A 20,246-nucleotide genomic window follows, 5' to 3' on the forward strand; every position below is an offset into this window, starting at 1 on the left:
ATATATATATATATATATATATTCGTTTATATATATATATACACAAACGAAGACATGTCATATTAGATGGTACTTTCCAGACTAGACATGTGTTTTAAAAAATAATGATAAAAATAAATAGTAAATAATTTCAGTGTATCATTTTGCCCGCATACTTGTAAGCAAAATGACATAAGCCAGTATAAAAAAGCGAAATTCTCTATTCATTGCATAGAATATATGAATGAGTCGGTGATCAGTGAGGTCAATGGTCGCCAACCTTTCTGATCAGTAAATACACAATTTTGAATCCCGCAGATCATTATCATGAATTATTTTAAACGCTATAAACATCTATAGAATAATGATCATAAAAGTTCCATTTTACTTTATCTTGCTTTATTAATATGAAATTCACTTGTTTAATTATAATAAATTAGTGTGAAGTTTGTTGCCGCTTGTTTGAAATAAGTTGATGGATTCTTGGTTCTTTCCCACGAAGGACGACAATCGCACTCACATTATTTATTGTTGATTATTTGTTGATATTATTATTTATTGATAGGTCATTTCGTGTTTGGTTTTAGATTCGAATAAAAAACCAATAAGTGAGAAAAAACAACCGAACATTTTTAATTTCTTTCGTAATACTTCGCGTGACCTTGAGTTAATCAAAGTCAAATTTTCTCTAAGGACCATCAAAATTTTCTCACGGTCCACCTGTTGGAGACTGCTGGCATAAGTCACAAACAGCTGTTTTGGTGTAGCGAGTAAGTCCAACACATTCCATATGACTCCATTTCTTGCACTTTGTACACTGAATCCAAGACTCGTTCGACCGAGATTGAAAATACAAGTCATTACAATTTATGAAAGACAGGTACCAATAGCCGAGTAGATAAAACCACTAAACACTAATAATTGCAGGTTGGCCATATGGAGTTTTTAGATTTTCTTTACGTGTCTAACATCCAAATAGAGTCCAATTTCTATGGGATATGAGAATCCTGGGAGGTCTCTCCTTAGCAGATGGACCATATGTTGCATTGTCCAATAATCCCATAATTTTTTGTTGATTCCTGGACTAGTTCGGTCCACTGCTCTTTCTTTTGTAATCGTTGGGAGACATCTTACATTAGATATAGTTTGAAGATACATAAACGTATTTAAGGGTAAAACGACATTCTGTGTTATTTTCCCCTTATTCCTCTATATCATTTATCCCGCAGGAAGCGGTGTACAAAAAGTTGCAGCACTAGCCAAACACCTAAAGCAACATGCCTTTTTGTTTTTACTTTCTCGGCTGTTATATATAACAGGGGAAAGTATAGCGATCGGTCAAAAAATGACCCTCCCCAGATTTTTACATTTTTGGACTCAGGAAACCTTGAAACGTTGAGAAATGCAAAACGTTGCGATGTTTTAGTAGACGATTTTGTTCACCCTCTTTGAAGGTTAATAACTTCCATACTTTTTTTCAAAAATTTCTGAAATTTTGCAGGGAGGTTTGTTTATTAGTGGGTTTAATGCTATTAAATTTTGGTGAGTAAAGATTGAGGGCGTGGGAGATAGAGTCGTGTGTATCTCCGGTAGTGTCGGACTTAATGACGACTTTACTCGTTATTAGCATTTACAATTTTTTTTATAAAACTCATCCCTAGTTTCAAAATTAAGCTTTTTGCCATTTTATAATAGTTAAAAAAGATTTTTAAATAAAGTATCATACAGATGGCGTCACCAAATGTTGCTGGAAAAGTTAAGCAACTCGTTACTGGTTTTTTTTACCTGATAGTAAATAGGCAGCACCTTTCTAAACAGGTGCCATAGAGACAGCAGCAGAAATTTAGTATTTTATGTATTTTTAAGTCTAGATTAGTACTGTATTATGCTGTACGTACTTACCATGAAAGCAATGCTTATCATCTTTCGGAGATAAGTGAATCGGCCAGATACACGTAAGGAAAGCTAATACACTAAGCGACTTTAAGCTGTATAGATAGTTGCACATCCCCTAATTATTAGGGAATTTGTTTTAATTAATTAAACAAATATTAGTTATACATAATGTCTATACACATATAACCTCAGTAAATATAGGCTGTGTACATAGTTTTTATTTATTGAGCATGAATACCAACTGATAAATGAAAAAATAAATTGATATTAAAAGAATTGTGGTACGAGGTAAATTTCTTTCAGTCTATAAAGTAATACTTTTAGCTTATTTATCATATCTAAGTATTATTAATCTGCTAAATTTTTTAGTCTATAATATTATGGATGGATCTAATAAAAGAAGCAGGCATATAGAGATGGATTGATGACATGAAGAAGTGGTGTGGAGCAAATGTACAGTACAGGAATTGAGAAACTTGGCAATGAATAGAGAAAAATGAAAGGAAATGGTGGAAAAGGCATCATACACTAATGGGCGATGAGCACGGGGTTAATTAATGATGATGATTTAAGACAACTTAGTGTCTAATAAGTAAGATTTAGCCGAGAGATTTGTTTGATCGTTGGAAATCAATTATATTACAAAGAGTAAAAATATCAGTTCAGATCGCATACACATACACATTTAATATTATTCATGCCAATAACGACATTCATTATCTAATTACTTATTTATCATATATTTAAAATGTACACGATAATTAATGTATGATATTCTAGAGATTACAGAGTGAACAGACAACTTCTATATTTTATACATTCGTTATATAATATTTGCAATGAATTAATTTACATTTGTATAAGAATATTTTAACATGAAAAATAAAACACAAACGAAATTTTGTTTCTTTTATTTCAATAATAAAATTTTGCTAAAATGCTTTATCAGCTGTAAAGTTCTTAATGACCGTAAACGCTTTCGTCTCCGTAAGAAATGTACAAAAGAAAGTCCTCTTCATGATATCGTTGATACAGTGAGCCCATGGTTTCGCTGGCTGGAGGAATTACGTTGTTGACGAAAAAGAAAAAAGCATCTTCAGGACGCAAGTTGATTTTTTTTCTTATTATGAAATAAAATTGACTCACTGTCAAATCCGAAGGCACCAAGTATTTCTTTTTGTCCAAATTACCGATTGTCGAATTGGGAGATTTCTCCACAATCACTGGAACCTGATCTGGATAATTCTTTCTGATTTTTTCACCTTCGTTTAAACGCTGCTGGAGAGGAACTTCATTTTTGTATGCGAATGCCATCATTTTGTTTCTTATTAAATTTTTCATATTTTTGAAGACCTTTAATTAAATGATAAGATAACAATTAAAAAACTTTTTTCTATAACAATATATTTTAAGTACCCATAATAATTTACTGTATACATAACAGTTTGCATTGTTAAAAATAATTTGTAATGAATTAGAAATTAACTACTTATTTGTATAAAATAAAGTAACTGATGGCAATATGACAATGCCAAACTTCGTAAAATTTTCCTGGTGGAATTTTCAAAAACTTTTTCTGAACAATGAATGAACTTTGGTTCTTTGGTAATAAGGAAAAAATAATCATTTTATTCATTTGGAATCATTAAAAAACAAAGCTCATTTCCAACAGTATAACTTCGCGTCATATTAAGTTAATATGGCCACCGATTTCCCTTCCTTCTTTAAAGTTAATGGAAATCAAATAATTGTTTATTTAAAATCGTTACAATTTTTTTTCTTTGTTTTTGAAAATCAAAGAGCATCTTTAATTTTTAAACTAAGTAGAGAGCCAAAAAAGGACAAGTGAAATTTTTCTTTCTGCTCGTTCTTTTGTTGTTACTTCAACGTCATAGTCTTCATTGCATTACAAATTCTTGCTCAAACTATTTAAGAACTGTATTTCTTTGCTTTCTTCAGTTTCGGTGGTTTGGTTAAAAGGAAATCTTTGAGGTTGGTTGCTGGCTGAAAGATTGTCTTCCTCTTCAGCAATAATAAACACCTCTATTTTTCTTTTTCTCATTGAACCTATGTAGCTAGTTCTCCATTATCGTGGTTGTCATCCAGTCATTTGCATTAAATTCCCATGTCACTAGCAGCTTTATTTTTAATTAATTTTGCCAAAACATCTGGATAATTTTGATTTTCCTACGACAAATTGTTTCTCAAATTCACCGTTCATATTACATCAGTCTTTCTTCAGACATCTTTCCTTCCGAACTGCTTTAATTAACTGAAGATAGTACACCTGAGATTTAACAATTCGTACTTTTTGCATATTATTTTTGTTAACTTCAGAGTTTAAATTATCCAGCACTTTAATTTTTCATCAAAAGTCAGACAATTATGTTTCTTCCACATCATACTATATACCATATAGCAGTTGCAATCCCAAGACGTTCCAAAATACAGTATATATACAGTCGACCCCCCCTATAACACGGTAGATACGTTCCGTTCTTTATGAAATTGATGTTCTACGAGTCCTTAATTACATGAGCCAATCACAGCCCGGCAAGCATGCAGTTTACAAACTACGGCTGTTTGAAAGGTTTTCTTCCATAAAATTAATCGATTCTAGACTAATTTGACTCAACATTTCCAAAATACGCATATTTTTTTGAGAATAATCCATATAAACTATGCTATAAACCAAAAAATTGTAGGATTACTTACCGAGTGTGCACAGTTCGACGACGCCATTGCTTAAGCTTGTTTTCGTCGTGGAGCGGCGCATCGAACGGGGCGCGCGTGTTTCCTGATAAATTATTTTTCTGCGAAAAATTTGCTGAACTTTGGAGGCATCATTAATATAAATATAATTTGTATGGACGTTAAATAATAAATGGTTTTTAGTAGGTCCGCTGCTCGTTTAAACTCAACGGTTTGTGCAATATCCGCTATTGGTCTAGATTCGACCAATCCTGTCGCGACACGAGTCGGCGATGGCATTNCAAAAACTAAAAACTAACTCTTTAAGTTCTGAAAACTTTCTCCTACTTTGTGGCTAGAGACTAAATTGTTTTTACCCCTCAGTCTACTAGGGGAACTTATACAGCAAAACTAGTCAAGCAACTTTTCCACTGATCGATTTTCTTTTGAACTGATAAGGATGATTTTGACCAATTTCACATTTAAAAAGTTAAATCCAAAATAAGGGTCATTGCATTAATTTTAAAGATGAACATCTTACATATGGTAATCCCTATATGATCACGAGACCAACTATAACATATCATCATGACGCAAGGATATTATAATGGAATGTTCTTATTTATGCTTATATAATTTGATTGGTTACTTTTTAGTTTTATTTCTGTACCTCTTTTATCTTATTTTTTTATGTATTCAAAAATTATTTTATTTAATTTTTCAAAACACATCATTGTTCTATTCAAGCATTCCATCATTGAATATGTGAAGATGATCTCCATTTGCAGATTGAAAATGTTAGTCCAGATGTTTTATTTTAAATTAAATCTTGCTAGAATTCAATTAAGACTCTTTGATAGACATTTTCATTGCTAAATGATTCCAGCTTCCCAATTGACATTGGAACTCCATTTTGGTTTTCGTAAACAAAGACATTTTGAATCTTGCATGTGTTTGCAAAGCATGTCCTTTTTTTTTAATGATGTTTACTATTAAAATTTATGTCTACTCAATAGGTTTATATTTTAGTTTAATAGTTTTTAATGTTTATGTTTTAAGTTTTCCAAGCTACAGTTAGGGGGGGAGCCACTGAAAACTATTAAACTCAAAAGGGACCACAAGTCAAAAATCTCAATAGTGGCAAACCAATTGTGAAAAGAGATAAATCAAAATATTTTCACTGAAAATACAACAGAGGATAGTGGAGAGAGGGACATTGGATATTCAGAAGTACAGAAAGTGTTTGGCCAATATTTTTTTTATTGAAGTGTCAGATAGGAAGGAGAAGAGTGTAATTTAACAGAACACTAGATTTTACATTGTACACATAATGCGAGCAATAGTTGGTGAGCTGATTAAAGTCCAGATACGTATACCGTCATGGTGGCTCATCTCTGATTCCAGCAAACAGTGGTGACGCACGTTCTAACCTAACCTAACCTAATCTAATCATTTGGTTGGTAATAATTATGGTAATTTATTAGAATAGGTTAGGTTAGGTTAGAACGCGCATCCCCACTGTTTCCTTTCTTTTGTTTGCTGGAATCAGAGATGAGCCACCATGACGGTACATGCAACTGGACTTTAACCGGTGAGCCTAAAATAACATTGAGCAATGGGCCAATGGTGTGTATATCCATTTCATCATTGTTCACAAACAAAACTTTGTAGATACAGAAGATTTAGATGTGCATATGTGCATATGCCAACTGCAGTGAATATTCTAATGTGTAACTGGACACAAAATGAGTAATGGAAATTCTGAATTGTGTAATGGAAATCCCATATTTGTGAAGTAATTAATTGTACAGTTTCTGGGTTTTCTAAGTATTTCTTTCTTCTGATTATGTTAAAGTTAAAATATTCACACAAATATTTGATACCATGCCATTCCAGTTTACACAGGTTTTACTGTATATTTTATTTGGCCAACAAAAAGAGCTATGGAAGGAATGTTGGTTGGATTTAACATTGGTATTGAATATATCTCGTTTACAATAATTTTTTTATGCAACCGCAATATCGATATTATCGTTTAAATTATAATCCACAATCACAGCGTTTTCATTTGTTTCAATTTTCAAAACTTACTTGCAAAGCGGTCCAATTTTTTAAGACGTTTTTAATTCCAAAATGAAACACGCTTTCATTTGAGGTAGCCATATTTTCGAAAACGCCATCTGGCTATATATTATCAAAAACATTTACGAAAATTTTATNATGAAAATGTACTAACTTTTTTTGTATGTAACTTTTATTGTAATCCCCCTGTAACAAGATTTTTTCTTAATACAATAAAACATTTGTATAATAATAATAATATAATGTAAGACTTATACTTGACTATAGTATAATCATCATTATATAGGCCTCGATTTATTCATTTTATCTTTTAGTTTCGAATGTAGGAGTGGCGATATATCTGAAATTTTAATGTTCAGTAACAGGCTTATATTGAAAACAACACGAAATAATGTTCAATTAAAATTTAAGTTATAATTAGTATTAACTAATTGTGTAATTAATTTAAATATTTTAATTTAAGTAATTAATTTTAATATTTAGATGTCTTCGTGATAAAGGTATTCGTCAATGGAAGGCGAGTAACTTGAAAATCTTGAAATATTATAAAGACAAAATAAAGAGAAGATCGAAACGAACTCAATAGTTTGGTTTTTAAAACACTAATGTGTTAATTTTAAAAAATTGATTCATCAATAAAGCAGTAATTGCGCATAAAACCAACGTTATCAATTTATCTCAAAGAATTACTAATTGTTGATTTGATTTTAGTTTTATTTTTAATTTTAGTTTCGGTTTCTGTTTTGAGGTAAAGATCAGCGTTTTAATTATTGTTTTATTATTTTTAAATTTATTTTTAAGTTTAATTTATTTAGTATTAATTTAGTATTTAATAATTTTTAATAATAATAATAATAATAAATTTTTATTGATATTCNAGCAAACAGTGGTGACGCACGTTCTAACCTAACCTAACCTAATCTAATCATTTGGTTGGTAATAATTATGGTAATTTATTAGAATAGGTTAGGTTAGGTTAGAACGCGCATCCCCACTGTTTCCTTTCTTTTGTTTGCTGGAATCAGAGATGAGCCACCATGACGGTACATGCAACTGGACTTTAACCGGTGAGCCTAAAATAACATTGAGCAATGGGCCAATGGTGTGTATATCCATTTCATCATTGTTCACAAACAAAACTTTGTAGATACAGATAATTTAGATGTGCATATGTGCATATGCCAACTGCAGTGAATATTCTAATGTGTAACTGGACACAAAATGTGTAATGGAAATTCTGAATTGTGTAATGGAAATCCCATATTTGTGAAGTAATTAATTGTACAGTTTCTGGGTTTTCTAAGTATTTCTTTCTTCTGATTATGTTAAAGTTAAAATATTTACACAAATATTTGATACCATGCCATTCCAGTTTACACAGGTTTTACTGTATATTTTATTTGGCCAACAAAAAGAGCTATGGAAGGAATGTTGGTTGGATTTATCATTGGTATTGAATATATCTCGTTTACAATAATTTTTTTATGCAACCGCAATATCGATATTATCGTTTAAATTATAATCCACAATCACAGCGTTTTCATTTGTTTCAATTTTCAAAACTTACTTGCAAAGCGGTCCAATTTTTTAAGACGTTTTTAATTCCAAAATGAAACACGCTTTCATTTGAGGTAGCCATATTTTCGAAAACGCCATCTGGCTATATATTATCAAAAACATTTACGAAAATTTTATTTATAAATAAAAATAAGTCATATACCAAATATCAAACTGCTTAATCTGTACAAAATAATGATATTTTTTCATATTAATATTAATAAATTATAATCCGTATTAAATAATAATAGCTTTTCTTTTTATTCACCCTGTGGGTACTAAAAGGGTCTTTTATTCAGGCCCGGTGTGGGCTCGGCCAAGCCCGCAAAGACGGCCGTGTGACGGGCCTGATATATCCGGGACAGACTATTCCTGAAAATTTCCTGGAGTTTTTTCGACCCCCTCGTCAGTGGTATCGGGATTAATATGGAGGTTATTGCATAATGCGCTTATCCTCCGAGGAGCCGGCCAAAGCGTTTTGCTTGACCATACAAAATTACTCGCGAAGAGCCGGGGAAATGCCTTCCGGGAAGTTTTTTAAGGGTAACTGGTCCCTACTTGGGCGTTAGAGACATAGAGAAAACTCGGAAAACTTCACGTGGCCAACCCGTCCTGGCGAGGCGCGAAACCACAACCGAACTAGCATTCTAGGAACGCAACCGCTTGGTCACCGGTGAGCTTTTCGACCCCCAGAGCAATAGACGGACGCCTTTATCGCTTCGGTCACCTAACCGCAATTCTATTGCCAGAACTCGGGAACGAATATCTTAATTTTACCTTAATGCACCCAGGTGAAAATAGATAAATTAAAAGAAAAAATATATATATCCAATATATTNATATATCCGGGACAGACTATTCCTGAAAATTTCCTGGAGTTTTTTCGACCCCCTCGTCAGTGGTATCGGGATTAATATGGAGATTATTGCATAATGCGCTTATCCTCCTAGAAGCCGGCCAAAGCGTTTTGCTTGACCATACGAAATTACTCGCGAAGAGCCGGGGAAATGCCTTCCGGAAAGTCTTTTAAGGGTAACTGGTCCCTACTTGGGCGTTAGAGACATAGCGAAAAATCGGAAAACTTTACGTGGCCAACCCGTCCTGGCGAGGCGCAAAACCACGACCGAACTAGCGTTCAGGGAACGAAACCGCTTGGTCACTGGTGAGCCTTTTCGACCCCCAGAGCAATAGACGGACGCCTTTATCGCTTCGGTCACCTAACCGCAATTCTATTGCCAGAACTCGGGAACGAATATCTTAATTTTACCTTAATGCACCCAGGTGAAAATAGATAAATTAAAAGAAAAAATATATATATCAAATATATTTTGATACAGCATTTTTATAATTTGTATGAAATTTATTTTTAAATGAACTTTAAGTAGTGTTTAGTTCTTTCATAGTGAGTAACTTGATAAAAAATTAAAAATATTAAGCTTACGAACAAATCATTGTGTGCTTGTTCCGTAGTGTTCAGAATTATCCATGCCTTTTCTGCAATAATTACGTGTTTATCTTTATCTGTTTTGAAAACTATAGAATTATTGTTTAGATAAAATGTTTGAGTTTTCTGGATATTATGTTTATAACGACTTTCGTAATGCAGTAGGTGATCTGTTAACGAACATAATCCGTTCCAAGACTTTGTTCGCTATCCGAATTGTTCGTTAACCGATTATCGATTTACCATAGGTTTTAATGGGAATTTAATTAATTCGTTTTGGAGATCCCCAAAAATGAAAAAATATATACTTTCTTACTAAGTTTATTTATATATAATAATAAAAATACATACATACACAGTCTTGCATTATTATTAGTCATGTTTTTTCCGTTTGTAGGTGGTTAAAGAATCTGTCTAATGTCGATTGCTTTTCTCTCTTCTTCAGGGTTTTTCAGAAATAATTAATAGCGTTGTAATTGTAGAGATCCACAAGCCTATTAACCTCTAAGGCCATTCTAAGACCGTTGTTTTGACATCCTCCCACTTCTTCAAAAGATGTCTAATAGCAGATATCGGCATTAATCCTCTTTTTCAGAAAATAAAATATCTTGCATAGTTTCTTGGCATTCTTCTGCCGTCAGATCAGTTTCAGATTCCATTATGAACTCTTCGATGTTCTTTATTTCTCAGATGTGAATTTTGTTTTATTTCTTAAGCTGCTTGAGTCTTCTTGATAATACTGTATCTTTCTTAGATAAAATTGAACTGCAGCCTAATGTAGACCTGTTCAAGTCATACTGCCCAGCAACATTAGGCATCTTCTGCCCACTCTCTACCTTTGCTATTATACTCTCATCTTTCGAAAAGAAAAACAGACGAGACTTAACGAGTGCCTACCGGACAGTCTCGTGAATACATAAAAGAATTGTTTTGTCAGAAATATAAAAGACTGGAATTACAAGGGAGAGTTTTAAATTAAATTAAAGTTCGAAGGAATACTATCCGATCGGTATATACCGGCTTGAGCGTCAATGTCGACGTCTCCCACACTCCGAAAAGTTTCGAATTGTTGCCCGAAGACAAAAGAAGACCAATCGGTATTCATTATTTTACGTTACTTCTTCTGTTTGTTCTGTGGGGTGTTCGTTATCCGATCATGTGTTCGCTGTCCGAACATAAAAATCTTTCGCGAAAGTGTTCGTTATCCGATCATTTGTTCNCTATTCCCACTATTCCGTGCTCATTTCATTCGGTCAGAATCGTAGGTGGACGAAAATATGAAATAAAATGATTCAAATTCTTACAAGATATTATTATTATTTATTGTCAAATTTTGCCGCCTCCTAAAACGTAACTTTGCCGCCCCCCTACGCTACGCTACTGACTACATCTGATATTGAGATAAATTTATACTGTATAAACAAATGCATTTATAAATGCATTTGTTACATATACAATATACAGTATAACAAATGCATATATCTTTATCGTATATTGTCGAGATTATAAATAATTTTAAGTAATATTTATAAACTAATATTAACTAATAAGAAATATAAATTTATACTTACACTTTTATTTAAAAAGTCAAAGAAATTGTTGTTTATTAAACTGAATCTAAAAGACAAAATAAATTTAATAAAGGTTATAAAATTGCAAATAATATAATAAAACTATTTTACTGAAATCATTTATATTTGAGCAGCTTATTTCCAAATGGACATAAAAGCTAAATTTCTGATATTTGAATTAATACTTACTCCAAAAATACGCAATGCTTATTTACATCAATCCCCTGAATTGTTAAGGTGCAATACACAGCGCGGAATAGCGAAGGTTATGCTATTTTATTAATTATATACAGTTTGTTCTGCAACTCTACGGAAAACAAAAATGTATCACTCTTTTATTCAAGGGTTGAGATCATAGCATTACTCAACGTTCTAATAAACACATTACAATGCGTCACACTTCGTTGTGACGCATTGTAATGATTATCTGCATACCCATCCAGATCTGCGTTACGTAATTTATGGACAGTTCCTGTGCATATAAAACAATCCCCCATGAAAAATACCTGGAGTTGCTTGCAGAATTCGATTCATGATATCCCAGAGCACTAGATGAAGCCTTAACCGCCTCGGCCAACCGGTCCTGCTATCACTTACGCTCTGAAAAATCTAGTATAATATGTGGCACCGGATGGCCAGATGGCCGAGGCTACTAAGTCATCAGTCTACCACTCTGGAAAACCCGAAATCGAATCGGGACGGTCAAAAATTCCAGGAGTTTTTTCGGGTTCAGTCCTTCACCGCCCGGCCACCCCATTGTGGGTTGCCAAAACCACGAAAGACTTGGAATTGAAAAAAAAAGTTGTTTTAGTGATCACAGGCCAAAAAGAATAAAACACAAACTTAGGTGTTTTGTGGAATGAATGTAAATATATGAAATAACAAAAGTATGAATCTAAGCTAGATTTTCTAAGAGAAAATAGAATTGAATATTAAGTTTGATATCGGAATCTAACCTAATCATTAAAAAATTTAAAATATTTAGATGAAGCAGAACAAAATCAAAAACATTATCTATAGGTAAGAGCTTATTTCGATTTACCTTTAACAATTCAACCACTTTTAACGATCTAATCTGATGTCATTCACTTCAGATTAAATCACTGTAATCCTAAGTGAATGACATGAGATTGATAAATGCCATTATCGGTCTTATATTGATAAATTCTTGTGAAGATATTTTAGAAGGTATTACCTAGAAAATACAATACTTATAAATTTTTAAAGTTACTAAAAGTATTAATAAAGTTATTTTGAAAGAATGCATAGATATTAGAACACGAAAGAAAATAGATGGGCATTATCGCCTAATCATCTGTAAGCTGTCTACATATGACATCACAGCAGTGACTTAATCTAGATTAGTTTTTACCATATAGTCAGTATGGTAAAAAAATAATCTAGTTAATTCATGTTGACTTATACAGTCAGTATAAGTCAACGTGAATTAACTAGATTATTAATGTGTGCTAGTACTCATGAAAATTGCTTGTGTGATTTATTATTATTTTATACTCTTTTATCTCTTTTTCATCTAACTATTTCTGTTCTATGAGCACTGAGAGGGCCTTTTAACAAGCCCATCGTATGTTCCACTAGGCCCACAACAGAAAGGCCAGACAGTGAGGGACTAGATCGACACACCTCACATGAAAAATTCCTGAGGTTTGTCGACCGCCCGGGTTTGATCCCGGGCAATGGCGGATAAAAGGGGAGGGCTAAAGTTCCTGTAGCATGCTTATTGACATAAAAAAATTAAAATTTATTTGTTCGAATTTCGAAATGTTATTTTTAAACATATTTACAATGGCAAATGTAGTTTATCGGACTTCGGTTACTTCCGGACCCACTATTGATCCCGAGTCTTTCAAGAGCGGTAGGCTGATGTTTTAACTGTCTCGGTTATCTGGCCGGCCGAACTTTGCATTGCAACACTACGAAAGTTTCGCGCCGGTTGGAATCGGTTAGAGCATATTGAACACCAGATAGTGATCTATTCACACAATTTGTGCGACACTGACACTAGTTGCCAAGCATCGCATAGTCAGTCTGGAGACACAAATCTGGGCACTATCTGAACGATGATACTTCAGTGTACTGTGCACAGTAGATCTAAACATTAAAGTGTCGTCGTGTAGACTCACTTTAATAAATAAAATTTGATACAATATTACAGACACGTTTCTGATATAAGAATACGTGCAATAAATTATAAATTAAAAACAGAAAATCACGAATGCAAACAAACAAAATTACCGTTTTTATTATTTTGTATAAATACAATTAGTCGGCATGTCGATGACAGCTTCATAATACTGGCCGATCGGAATTAAAGTATCCCTATTTAATGCTATATGGAAAGATATTTAACAATCCAAATGCAACCAAATCTGGTATATTGACATTTCGTAAATGATGCTGTCATTCAAATTTGCAATATAGTTTCGATAAACCACATTTTTAAATGTCCCAAAGCCAAAAATCACGCAGATTAAGTCAAGAGTGTCATAATGATGATTTTTGGTACGCTGTTGTACAGAAATGTCTTTCGCATCCTGAAATGGCAACATTTCAGGATGCGAATTAACCGATTTAGTTGCATTTGGACTGCAAAATATCTCTATACAATGTTGAATAAGGGTGTTTTAATTACGATCACCCGTTAATTATTAATCACTTTCCATTTTGGAATAGTTAAAGTTCGAAAAATTTTATACATGAAAGCAAAAAAAGTACATATGAAATCTTAATTGTAGCTCTTTCAGTTTCCGAAAATTCAGAAATTTTACTTTATGTTAAGAGAAAGTAAAATTTAATACGAAATTATGCAAGTAAATTATGTCCAGCATAATATTTAAAAATCTTCATACTTTTCGTTTCTGAGAAATTTTACAAAGAAATAACTACAAAGAACAAATAGAATAAAAAACTACAGTATTTTGTAAATTTTTAAAAACAGTATTAAATCGGAAAAATGCTATTTTAACTGATCCAAGCAAAAAGTAATTTGAGATAATTACTCATGTTTTTCATGAAAACGTAAATCTGAAATCTATCTATCTATACTACAAAATAAATATATGCTACTAGGTTATTTTAATCAAATATAATAAATTAACATACCTGAAAAAATTACAGCCAAACTTTTATAAGTATATTCACTCATATCAAATGAATAGAGCCCATAAACCGGGAAAAAATGTTATACTAGAGAATTCATTATCTCATTTTAGATATATTGTTTAATCAGTTCATACGTCAAACGTCGAATGAGATAAATGTAAAATATCCAGATAGGAAGACGAAGAAAGAGAATCGCTAAGGTAAGAGTTTATTTTTTAGAATTACAGTAATCCTGTATCCGATATTCAGATTAACAATCATTGATATAAATATAATAATATAATGTGGGGGGGGCGCTTCAGTCAGCCGAGGCTGTTGGCGTATTTTTCTGTTCACCTCAAAAACAGACAAAGAACTTATTCTACAGATTAAAACTAGTTAATTTTTTTGATTTTGTGTTGTGCAATATTATTATCAGTGTTGGTTAGTCGAATAATATAATTAATATGCAACGTTCGCCGGTGAAACGAGGTCGACCACCACTTCAAAGATCAAAGTCAGTTAACAGGAAAGAATCTGCTTCGACTGCTAATACCAAGCTAATTACAGACTACAATACTCATGTCGAAAGAATCTCTCCAGAAACATCCTCGACAAATATAAATTTGAACTCTGAAACGACACTTCCAAGGACGCAACTATCAGGTGAGTCATTGGATATGCTATCCTCTTCACCAGGAAAATTGGAAAATATATCCGATATAGCGAGCATGACACTATGGAACAAAATTTCAGAACTAATTAACAATTCTAACACTAGAATATTGAACCAAATGACCATTATTAAAGAAGATCTGGACCAGATACGCAATAATATTCAAGAATCTAAAAATCAAAATCTAAAAATGAATAATAAAATAATAAATCTTGAACAACAAATTAATACTTTAAAAATAGAAAACGAAAATATGCAATACCAAATGGACAATATGATTAATATGCAACACCGCAATAATATAATGTTATTTAGATATCCAAGTAAAAAAAGTCCTACTAAACTAGAAGTGTTCAACTTAATAAATGAAACATTAGATTTACAGGAAATCACAATAGACGATATTATAGCAATTATTCCGATAACAAAAACACAGAATCCAACAATTAAAATAATCATTAAAAATATCCAAATAAGAGATTATATTTACTCAAAATTTGTAAAAATGAAACAACAAAATATACAGAACGAATGGAAAGACACTCAAATAGCACAAGACCTCACTAAAAGATCTAGAACAAGACGGAAACAACTAATTCCTTTTCTAAGTGAATTAAGAAAAACTGGCAAAGATCCTAAACTTCGAGGCGATACCATACTGTTGGATAAATTTTCTTTGACATATAGTTATGTATTGGAAGGGTTGGTACTCCAGGATTCTTTCAAACCATTTTTTATTACAGAGAATTCTACTCAATGACAAAGGTCCAATTTAACTACTCCTATACAAGAACTAAATCTTAAGAAGACCCAACTACTAAATTCTTTACCCAATAAATATAATAATAACGGAAAATTTCCTGATTCTACCTCTAACTATATAATCTCCCAGCTTGTGATAACTAATTGGAACTCTCAAGGGCTAAAGAGTAAAATTAATACAAAAGACTTTATATTGATGATAAAGAAATCTGATATAATAGCAATCACAGAAACTTGGATGACAACTTTTCCTACATCATTGATCAAACAGAATGAAAATTATCATATAATTACGCAAATGGCTCAAAAACCAAAGGGACCGGGACGTCCTTTTGGGGGTTTAGGTTTAATAATTAAAAAATCATTGGGAGAAATTATATATACCCAGAAAAATAACAATTATATTATTGCTCATCTACGAACTAACAGTCTAGAAACAAACAATTTGAAAAATAAAATTTTGGTTATTATGTTAGTATATGTTCCTCCCGAACAACAGAATATTCTTTTTGAAATATTTCGGATATATGAATCTTTAAGAGTAGCTTTTCCTTTTATTATAATAACTGGAGATTTCAACGCCCGTATAGCACAAAACATGGATTTAATATATAAAGGACCAAATGAAAAAATCCAAAATTTTCGCAAATCCAAAGATATTAAATCAAATAAAATGGGACTTGACTTAATAAAAATGACTACTCAAGCACAACTATATATTCTCAATGGTAGAATAGAAAACGATTATCCATCCGAGTTTACGTGTATAACCACTTCAGGAAGCTCTACAATAGACTTGTTTATATGCTCAGAACTTCTAGTTGATTTATGCTCCAAAATCCAAGTACTAAATTGTGACTTATCGGATCATTTTCCTATTAATTCTTACTTTACACTAATAGATGTGGTTCATGAAAATTATATTATACCAATTTATCAGCTAAATATCTATCACTACCAACGTTTTCAAGAGNAAGTGGTATAAATCCATTTTTTCTTCTTTCGAGATATTTAAACATTCGCATTTTAGTTGATTCAAAAATATAAATAGAGTAGAGCGTCGTTTATCCGAATCAATTGGGGACTGGGGTTGTTCGGATAACTTATTTTCGGATAATCGATTATGTGCGAAAAAATTATTAACCTATCCTGTGTTGAAATTTTTCTCCGTTGCGTGTAGCTTCGCGTTGAATTTTCGTCGATGTTCAGCCTAACGTAAACTTCTTAAAATAATAATCGTGGCTATTGTATCGTTAAAAATTATTTCTTTATTTTTTACAAACGAAATAAATATATTGAAAAAAATAAAAACCAAAAAATATATACTTTAAAAGTTGATCTAGTATCAAAAACGTTCGATTAAGCACGACACAGTCCTCAGAAAAACACCACACAAAAATGCCAGGGCTGCCAGCTAAACCACACACACCAACAAAAAAAAAATATTGGAGTAGTCCAAGATATATCCAAAGATTGCAGCGCCCAGCACTAGCGAAAATTTAAATTTGCCGACTAAAATGCTTTCGGTTAACCGACGTTTCGGATAACCGGCTTTCGGATAAACGACGCTCTACTGTAAAGTGTACTAAGTTTGACAATATTTTTATGACTTTAGAAATATGTAAGTTGATTGCATAAATACTTCTATGTGAATTTAACTAAACTAATATATTTTTTCTGGGCCATAAATGGACTTACACCACTTTCATAATTATTGAACTGTAAAATTCATTAAATTTCTATTATGTAGAACTCAATTTCACTTGAAACACATTGTGTTTTATTCTGATTTTGTTCATATATAATAACAAGAAATAAAATAGTATTGTTTATTCTGAACATTAAAATATTTACTTATTGTTAAACTATTTTTGATAAGTTTATCATTATTATGACACACTGCTTTTCATTTAGATTCATTACATGGATTTTTTCCATTCCATGAAATTGTACATTTGTTGGTAATATTTATAGTTTTACTCCTCTGTCGTAAGGGGCTGTCTTTAAATGATGTCCACACTGAAAGGGGGAGGGGGTTAACCAGAACTTACCCTTAGGAGCAAAAAAGTAAAAGGAACCATACCTTCATGTGTGACCCTTCGCGAGATATAGCCCCCGAAATCAGCCTACTTCCAGGCGCAATCAGGAGTCACGCCTCATTCTCCACGAAGACTATCGCGTTTAACTATTCTTCCTAAGTGACTATGATGGTTTTGAGTAGTCCACTTGATTGACTATTCGTGGAGTACTTGATTTTATATAGTTTTAGGGGCTCGTCCCTAAGCATGTGCTGAAGTGCGTTCGAAAGCGAGCACCGAAGCGCCAGACTACATGCTCCGCATCCATCAAGGCGAACAATATTGTTTTCAAGGCCAAGTTTTGGTTAACATACGACAAAGTCGTGCAGAACAATGGACAAATATAGTTCACTAGTTGATTTGTAATTTTCAAATTGCAGTTTTAAACTTGCAGATCTACTGGCATTCGTTTGTCTGTCTCTGTCTGTCCTGTCCTGCCTTAATCTCGAGAACGGAGTTAGATACTGTAGACCTGCATGACTCAACTTTTATCAAAAAAAGCATGATTTACAGGCACTACTAAAATGGAGAGCATTGCAGCCCAGCATTATGACGATGTCACAAGTTATATTCGTTTCTTTTATATTTGCAGAATAACTAGAAGTGAATTTTCTGTTGTTTATTGATAATTAGGATTAGAAAAAAGATGAAAAGGGGGCATGTGCGCCAATGTATCGGCGTCCTTGGTCACGTGGCTAATAGTACTACCATGCGGTCTATTATTAAAATCTTTTGCGATGTACGATAATTTGTATCCTAAATTAATCGTATTAACGTGTATATTTCATAAAAATATAAAACTTCAAATATATTTGCAATGTTTACAAAACGTTTAAATTTTGTCACGTGACTGTTATTACATGCTTCACTTTCATTATCGTTAGTACGCAAAATGTTAAAAATTTTGAATTTATTGCGTTGTTTTACTTTATGCATTAAAATTATTTTACGTTCACTAAAGTTTACCTATTGAATAAAACATTGGAGGTCGCAAGTGCCTACTAGTACATTTGGTCTACTATATCCAAGAAGTAGTTTAGTGCTATGTTAAATAATTATGCAAATTATTTTCTTTGCTTTTAAAATATCTAAAATTTATGCAAATAGTGTATTATTTTATGCAAAAATTTTTTGTGATCACCCGAAAAGACAACCGATGATTCGAAGCAGTTAAAATGCAATGCTATGGCTACAATACACGGTAGATATTGTGGAAAATTTTTATCATTGTTTTATTGTGAAAGCGCCGAATCCTAAAATAAAAGGTCGGCGTTTTGATCATTTTAAACTTTGTGTAAATTTTTTAATAATCTATAATTGTTGTTTTAACGAAGATTTAGTTATATCTTCAAGCCAATTTGCTGTTACTTCTGAGTTGGACTGTTAAAAGGATAAAAAGAATAGACTCTAAAAAGTTATATTTTTTTACGTGTCTTCTAAAGCTTCAAAGGATAAAAACGACAGTTTCTCAATAACGATAATATTAGTTCTTGTATTAAAATTTGTTTAAATGCAAAATGAAATAACAGCAATATTATACAAATTTATTTATTATACTTTATCATTTTAATTTTGATTTGTACATTTGTATTGCAATAAAAAGCAATTTCTTTAATTTTTTTCTACTAAATCATCATCATCAGAAATATCACTTAAGCTTTGGCTGCTACTAGTTTCTTCCTGTTCGTTTTCTTCATTAATTTCTTTATTAGCATATTTCTGAATAAATTCCTTTACCCTATTTATGTAATCTTGCGGATAATGTGTATACAAATAAGCGGCCTCCACATTTAACGGATCGGAAGGGTTTGGATAAATTAAAAGTTGAGGCAAGAAAAATTCAAATATATTCGATAAATCGTATAAGGATGTCCACGTTTGATTAATTGCATCCAAGCAAACTGTTCCCGATGCTTCATCAATGTTTGGATGGTAAATTTTATTCCCAAATCCGATCGAAGGCGACTTATATGGATAATCATCGGGCAAATACACATTAACTGTCCACACTCCTCCTTCATAAAGTGTTTCTTTCGGCCCATAAAATTTCACAGCCAGTTCATTTATTTTATCTGATTGTTTTACTTCGAATTCACTGTTTAGAAGCCTCATTATATCGATTTTCATTCGGTTTTTATTGTCGCGCGTAGCCATTTTAAAAACAATTGGACTTATTTTGTTATATATTTCTTTGTTTTATTAAATTATTACGTTTAATTTTTATTATATACGAATATGTATAACAGAATCGTACATTATTTTAATATATTACATTTAAATATGCTCTCGTTGGCCAAAAAAAAATCTTAGTTGTAAAAATGTCAACAAAGTTTTTTTATTTTTCTGCAAAAAACACGTTTAAATTTTTTATTTATGTCAAAGCTTTTTTAGCATTGAACTCGGCGGAC

At 32.1% G+C, this 20,246-nt stretch overlaps 1 long non-coding RNA gene and 1 pseudogene across 1 annotated transcript; both read right to left on the bottom strand.

Annotated features, from left to right (window-relative positions):
* Positions 1 to 3,036: 3,036 nt before the first annotated feature.
* Positions 3,037 to 14,470, bottom strand: LOC111625466. Its single transcript, XR_002756732.1, has 4 exons — positions 14,344 to 14,470; positions 11,410 to 11,527; positions 11,221 to 11,266; positions 3,037 to 3,228 (listed from the first exon to the last, which is right to left on the bottom strand). It is a non-coding gene; the product is annotated as an uncharacterized LOC111625466 (long non-coding RNA).
* A 4,930-nt stretch (positions 14,471 to 19,400) lies between these two features.
* LOC111625464 lies at positions 19,401 to 20,031 on the bottom strand (annotated as a pseudogene).
* Between the last annotated feature and the right edge of the window lie 215 nt (positions 20,032 to 20,246).

This window comes from Centruroides sculpturatus, unplaced genomic scaffold (assembly GCF_000671375.1).
Source record: "Centruroides sculpturatus isolate CEXI.00-Female unplaced genomic scaffold, Cexi_2.0 scaffold95, whole genome shotgun sequence".
Lineage (NCBI taxonomy): Eukaryota > Metazoa > Arthropoda > Arachnida > Scorpiones > Buthidae > Centruroides > Centruroides sculpturatus.